Raw genomic sequence first — 7,812 nt, forward strand, 5'->3', positions numbered from 1 at the left:
AATCCAACGAACAAGCCGTTACCCCCCTTCATCCAGTATCCCGCGCCCCGGCGGCGAGCGTGCACCGCCATGGCGCCATTGCCGCACTGCTTTGCCTCGACTCCCAGGCACAAGACCTCGATTCAACTACGGTCTATGTAGAGGAGAAGGAATCGATCCTGGGAGAGGAAGCCTCACCGGAAATCATCGCATGGAGCCCCCTGGCCACGGCGAATGGCGACCCTGCAGCGTCGGCGGGGAAAGTCCAACAGTGCCCCAGATCCCCTCCATAGATCCGATGCCACCACGAGACTGCGCATGCTCTGGTAAAGCCTCCGAGCTACCTCCGGGAACTGGAACATCGGTCTAGGTCCAGGTCGTCGACGGCGGTGAGCTCCATCCTTTCCTCTGCGTATTGCCCTGGCACACGACGCGGGTGTCGACCTGTTGATCGATTGAGGGAGGCCCAGGTTATATAGCCCCAAGGCGCGGTCGGATCCCAACTACCCAGAGAGATTCACGGAGCACTTTCCCGGGAATCACGGCACGGACGCGCGGGTCGACGAGCGCGACTGGGTTTGTTCAGGTCTATTCGCGAGGAAGACGCATTCTGTTGGAGGGGTAACTAACGAGACGGTCCCACATGACCGAGACTGCATGGCGCGAGACGGGAGCGAAACACAGAGGCTGGCCATGTGGGCCCGACCGGCAGTGTCGCACAAGGCTACTGACATCACGGCCCTAGGTGTCAGCGCAGTGGGGTGGTTTAGCTGGACTGGCTACGCGAGTTAGATGGGCCGAGACAGGTGAAATCGGCCCAAGACGAGCGGTTCTCTTTTTCTTTTTTTTTCTGTTTCTTATTTCATTTCCCTATTTCAGATTTTTGTTGAACTTGTCTCAAGTTTTGAACTTCAATTTCTGAAACTACTTCAGGACTAAATTTCAACATGATTTTGTAGAAACATTTCATTTATTTTTACAACATTCATTTAAATATTTTAAACTTCCTAGTTATTGAAAGGCATAACCCACTTGTTTTATTGTGCATGAGTAATCGTATTATGACTATATATCTAATTCACGTTTTTAAGGATATCATTACATATTTTTGAGACTAAAGGATAGTCTCAACTCATCCTACCTAGAGAATATATATATATATTCTAAGTTAAGTTAACCCAAAGAAAAGTTCAACACCGAAGCCAAATATAATTTAATTTTTTAAGTTTATCTTCCCACTTCTTCATGTTAAATTTTTGAATTCCAGTTGGGTTTAAATATTCAGATTCCCATTATTATGCACTTATTACAAAAAGACAACCTCATGCCATGCATTTATCTATTTTATCTTGTTCATAAAGGATGAGCACCCCTATTTACACATTTTAACCCTACTCTCTTATTGCCTAAGAATTGGGTATTACACAGTACATATACATGAATGCTTATGTAATGCTATGAATATACAGTTACATAATAGAAACATACTAAGTTGTATCATGAATACAACTTTCCTTCACGGTACACACTAATCACTAGGGTTTCCTAAGTTAGTATTCTATTAGTATTAGGCAATTAAACCCTAGAAGGCAAGTTTATTGGGTTTGGGACCAAACAATGTCCAAAACATTCCAAACTTCACCCAAGGTCTTTAATCATCAAACTAAGCTTACCCAAAAAGTTTTACCATTTTTGGAGCTACTAAATTATTTCTAAAATTCTAAAGGGCTTGGTTTAAACACCTTTAAAGGCTACATAATTCTAGGTTTGGAATAAAAATCTTGGAACTATTTTTATTAAATACTAGATGATTTTAGGAGCCTAGAAAAATTGGTCTCATATTTGTATCATTTTTCTACTATTTTCTATGCATTTCTTAATCTGTCAGCAAAAGGAAAAGGAAAAACAGTGAACAGGACTGGGCTCATTCCAGCCCGAACCGGCCCACGACCAGGTAAAATGCGCGCGCCCACGCCTGCATTGGCGACTTTGCGCAGAAGCCCTCGGATTTTTGAAAAACCAGTAAATAATCCCTATACCCTATTCACATGTTTCACTGACATGTGCACTTAAGTCCTTCCCTTCTTTCTTCTTTGCAGGACCAGGTCCCCGACCATGGGCGGCAGAGCGACTACACCGGTGAACTTGTATCGGCCGTTATACCCTATAATCCCTGCTCGAATGTGTTCTACACCTAATTACACCATTGGCGCTACACTGGGGATCAACAATTAAGCACGAACGCCATCCTAGAGCTCGATCTATGGACACCCACGGATTTGAAGCTTTCCCGGCCCATTCCCAACGACACAGCGCGGTAGAGTTCAATCGACTGAGTCGATGAGCATCACAAGCATACAAGGGTGTTAATACATGTACAAGAAGGACGAGGACATACCTGTGGGTGGCTGGCCACAACATGGTGTCTCACGGCGGCGCGACAAACCAATTTTGGGGAGAAACCAAATTCGAGCGCTACGGTGCACGAGAGGGGCTAGCAGGGGGTGGGTTGGATGCGTAACAAGGAGGCGGAGTAGGGGGTATCTTCAATTTATAGATCCCGGTTGAGCTTATCATGAATTTTGGATTGGGATCAAGTTCACCGTGGCCGGGATATTTTTACAGTGGTCTGCTCACCGTGGCGCGCGAGAGGGGATTGGTTCAGGGATGGCAACCGATTGCTTGCCACGACCACGACTGTATGGGGAAGTAGGCGACTACGTGCCTTTCACTGCGATCACGTCGAGCACCAGCGGCGATATTTCACTGACCACGTGGCAAGTGGGCACGTCGGTGTTCCAGCTCAGGCCTAAGTTCTCCTCACCCACGATCTTTTCACCCGCCACGGTTATCCACTTCACATAGGCATGAATTGCGGCGCGAAGATCATCGGCGGCGATAGATTCACTGAATCAGTGATCTTCTTCAGGTCACTGTACCATCGCGATTACATTCAGCCGTTCTGACAGAGCAAGTTCGGGAGCGATTTACTCCAAAAATCGTACAACACTAGGCCAAGCTTGGTATAACAAATTTGTTCACTAATGTTAGGGCTTCAACTTTGCCATAGTGACCCTAGTCTTAACTCCATTGAATTGACCACAAACTGTCTCCAAAGTTGACCAAATGTCACTGGACTTCAATTTTCAGAACTAAAGTTGTCTGACATCCCGACTTCTAGGGCATTTTATCCCAATTTCCATACAGCATCAAGGCTTAGTCACTTAATCAAACTTGAACTACTAACATAGCTATACCATTTTGTTGTAACGACTCAATGCAAAATCTTCATGGATTAAGAAATACAAGGGCACAAACTTTGCCTAATGTCACTGATTTTAGGGTTTAAGCCATATGGTGCCATTGGGGCTTTTTGCAAATTACTCCATTATGCTCCACATCACTTGAAAATCTTCCAATGTAAAAGTTGTTTAGTTTTTTATACTCTACCACTTTGATATATGCACTTTGGTCCAAAAGTGTATAGAAATTGAAATCACCTTATAGGGCACAAATTAGGGTTTCTAGGGTTTCAATTAGGGTTTGGAGTGTTCTAGGGTTTGTGTGCCACTCAATTCCATCAAGTTTAGTCTCTTATGAACATTTCCACTAACTTTTGAGATAATACTCAATTTGGTATCACACACACCCACAACCTCTATCCCTTGGTTAAGTACCCTATTCTAGGGTTAAGGACTCACTTCAAGTCATCACATCACAACTTGTTTTGAGATTTTAGCCTAGTGGATGCACTCTAGGTGTAACATACATAATGAAATGTCTATGCATATGATGCCATGCCTAAATTTTAGTTCTTGTAACACCAGGGGTGTTACACTTTACACATGCTTGTTGTAGCTTCGGCATTCAGTCTTGTTGCTTACAGACAGTTTCTCCGTCTTGAGGACCTTCGGCAGAGAAGGAGACCCCCAACAGTCTTTTAGGTTGGGATAGATGGATTAGGGAACCTATTAGGTAGGACAGGTAGTTGTGCATGGCCGAGTTGGTTAATGCACCAATTTAGGTTAAAACATGTTTATAGGAGTAGGGTCTAATCTATTTTACCAGTATTAACTAACAAGTTAAGCAATTCATTTTAGATTAGATCTGATTTAACCAGGTTATGTTACATTAGTTTAGATTAGATCATATTAGGTTAGCTGGGATCTAGATTAGATTGGATTAAATAGGTCTATCTAGATTAGATTGAATTTCATGGTTGTTCCTCTTAGGTAGGATAAGTATGCTTACCAGGATAAGATAAGTCTATTAGGATAAGATAAATCTTTTAAGATGAGATGGATCTAGTAGGATAGGTCTATATTTTAGTGGGGATAATCTAAATTGACTGGGAGACGATGGCATAGACCTCTCCGAACTCATCGTAGCATCCTTCATGTTCCTCTAGTGATACTTGTTCTTGACCTAGTGTGATTATAGCAAGGGTAAGCTCACATATGTTCATCGCTCACCATGTGTGGGAAAAGTTTGTTTGAGCTCACTTATGGTGGGGGTTCAAGTGTAAGGCTTACTAAGGAGAATAGTTATGGCTGAGCATTGCTTTTAAAAGGTTGGTCAATTTTTTATTATAATCTAATAAGTGTAAGTAAATACCATCCCAATTAAATAAGAGATCATAGTGAATAAAAATCCCACAATGCAACGTGACAGGTTAAATTTAATTCCATAATTTAATCATACGAGAGTCCTAAGTCGTTCTTGAACGTAAGCACGACTGATATATCAGTTTTACACTCTGCAGAGATTGTACCATTTACCCACAAGTCATGTATCCCATCTAGCTAGGGTTTGCAAGGCCCTTAGACACTTCCGAGGTAAATGACTAGGGATCCACTACGAGGCCTTTACAAAGTTACACTAGCTTTAGAAAACCTGCAGCAGTTTTCTGCAAGACGGGGACGATATAGGAATCCCTCGTTCAAAAAGCCATCACAACATGATCGACCCAAGAACCTCCCTATACCGGCAGCTCCTCACACCGCAGTTGCCCCTTTTGAACAAGGTAGTCCTCCACTACCTTTCCTAATTAGTAAGCCAAAGACGTCTCATACCACCCTTATGGTAGCATTGTTATCTCGGGTTAAGCTCCATGTTCCAATTAATAAAATGATCTTATCGTTAACAATAAATAATCTAGCAATAATGATAAAGCATGATCATAATTCAGATATAATATTAATCATAAAACCAAATAGAGCAATAGCAAGACTACCCAATAGTTAATTTGTTTGCAAGTTGTAGGGTAAACAAAACTAGGTAACCTATTAGGTCCCATCAGCTTAACCTAACTGTGCCACAGTGATTACTAGAACATTATTAGATAAAAGAATGTGATCAAAGACACAACTTGTCTTATACTTGTGATAACCTGTTGTCTAGATGCTTCACCAAAAGTTGGGCTTCAGGTTCCTCGTGACCTCGATTCTATTCGTAGCAATACATATAGATAGACAAAGAATAGGTAAAAATAACATTACACAAAAAGATAGAAACAAAGCATACAATAATATTGTACTCGTCGCTACGATATCGTAGGTTCAAGAATGACTCAAATCAGAGTCAAAACGTGAAAGTTATCAATTAAACAAGTTTATGGATATTTTAATATGAATTTTTATACCTAATAATGATTTTCAGGGATTTTTTACGATTTTTCTAATTTATTTTAATAAAATGGACGGGGGCTCATCTTTATAGAAAGTTCAAGGGTTTATCTGTAATAAATAGGACTGAACTGAAATGATTTTATACTGAATGTGGACCACATGTTATTTATAAAAGAGTGCAGATGCTCATAAACAATACTGCTACGACGAAAAGGTATGGGTTGATATGCGTCGTTGGATCTTCAGTTGATAGCACATATTAGATCTTTAGTTTAAGTGAACCGGTACACAGCACAGACCGTTGGATTTTAGATCTTCGGTCGTGATTTAAAATGACTACGATCTAATCTAACCCGTCTGTTGATGTATCAACAGCCCTGATCAAGTGATCGAACTGATAACCGCTCATCTAATCATGGTCGAACGTTCTTGATATGATGGTTGACGCCGCGTCTTGTTCATCCATCCACCGGGCACGACATCACCACAATCTGACGGTGGAGCACCCGCCAGAATTAGGCATCGGGCTCTTTGGTGCCCGAATCATGAATCGAACGTCGCTACATGATGCCCGCAACATGTTGAATTAAATGGGGGGAGTTGATTACCGCGATGATTCCGCGAAGTTACTCGACCATGGAGCAGCGTGGTCGAAGGCGGCGCTTATTGCTCCGCCGAGCAATTACCTAGATCCGGCACGCCTTTTCGCTTGACAACGCCGCGCGCATGTCCTTATGCCTCCAACGAACTCGAGTGAGGGTACTTCCTCGTCACTGGCGGTGAGGCCCGAGCTTCTCACTATAAGGGTCATTCCTTACTTTTCAGGGGCCCACTACGAAATCCGATATGGAGACCCCATCCACACACAAGTATATATAATTATACATATACTATCATGTCTATCAAATATTTGACGTTGAAAATTATTATGCACTGATTTGAAGTTTATAAGACAAACAATATAAAATATAGCCAAAAACACTTACTTGTTATCTAATATCATTAAAAATATCTTCTAACATTTTGTGATACAAAGTCATCGCTTATAATTATATCATTGAGATCAATCTCATCCAACAACTTTTTTTGATATATAGAATCGCCAAGCCATTTAACCTCTCTTGAGTTATTGTTGACCATAAATAGTTCACAAAAATATTTTAATTTTAAAAAGCTTCTTTAGTGGATTCATCATCATCTAGTTGAATATAAACATAAAAATCAAGAGCTAAAACAAATACTATTTTGAAACAGATGGAGTATTCGATAAGTAATTGAGATATTAGTTTAACAATCTAAACGAGACTGATCGATATCACATCGCTCTTTACGTATTTGTGTCTAGAATAGATAGGTTTAACAAAGAAAAGTGCTAGCGTTCAGTGGCTAGGGGGCCCGATGCAGCCGCACCCTCCACACCCCCTCAAGTACGACCGTGCTCATGATGCAAGCGGCATTGCGACAACCTCAAGTCCGGCGAGCAATTGTTTGATAGCCACTTGTTCCCCGGGTTCCGCAAGCCCACATCCATGATCCACGATGCCTAGTGAATCTCCTCCACCCATCCCCGGCCCATGAACCATCGCGCAGCCCGGAGGCCACGCCGACGGCTCCCCCTCTCTATGCTGGTGACGGAGAACTCGATTCTTTGTTTTCGGCTACGGTTTAGTGAATCCACGGGCGGGCGGCCGCATATATATGCGTGTGGGGCAGATTGCAGATATAGATGGCCAAATAGGCCGTGCCTAACGGGCTGGCCCGAAGCACGGTCCATCTAATAGTGTCGGGCCGGGCCCGGCACGAGAGCCATGTCGTGCTTGGGCCGCTGCCTCAGCCCGCAGTGCCGGTCCGACATGATTATATTTTTTAATTTTACAAAACCTAGTATATATATATATATATATTTAGATTTTATATTCAAAATGCATTAGAGTTCTATTGGTTATCCTCCTTTATGTAGTGTTTTTAGCCTTGGAGAGGGAGGTTTTGGGTTCGAAACCTCACTCACGCACATTTTTAGCCTTGGAGGAACAATTTTTTAATATTTTCCCTGATTTAATGGGACAAAATGAATATGTTAACGGGCCGGGCCGGCACGGCTACCAGACCGGCGTGCCTGGACCATGACTGCGACACGCGGTCCGGTCGGGCACGGCCCGATTAGCCGTCGGTCCTAACGGGTCCAGGCCAGGCCGCCCTTTTGGCC

The sequence above is a fragment of the Zea mays genome, chromosome 5 (assembly GCF_902167145.1).
Source record: "Zea mays cultivar B73 chromosome 5, Zm-B73-REFERENCE-NAM-5.0, whole genome shotgun sequence".
Lineage (NCBI taxonomy): Eukaryota > Viridiplantae > Streptophyta > Magnoliopsida > Poales > Poaceae > Zea > Zea mays.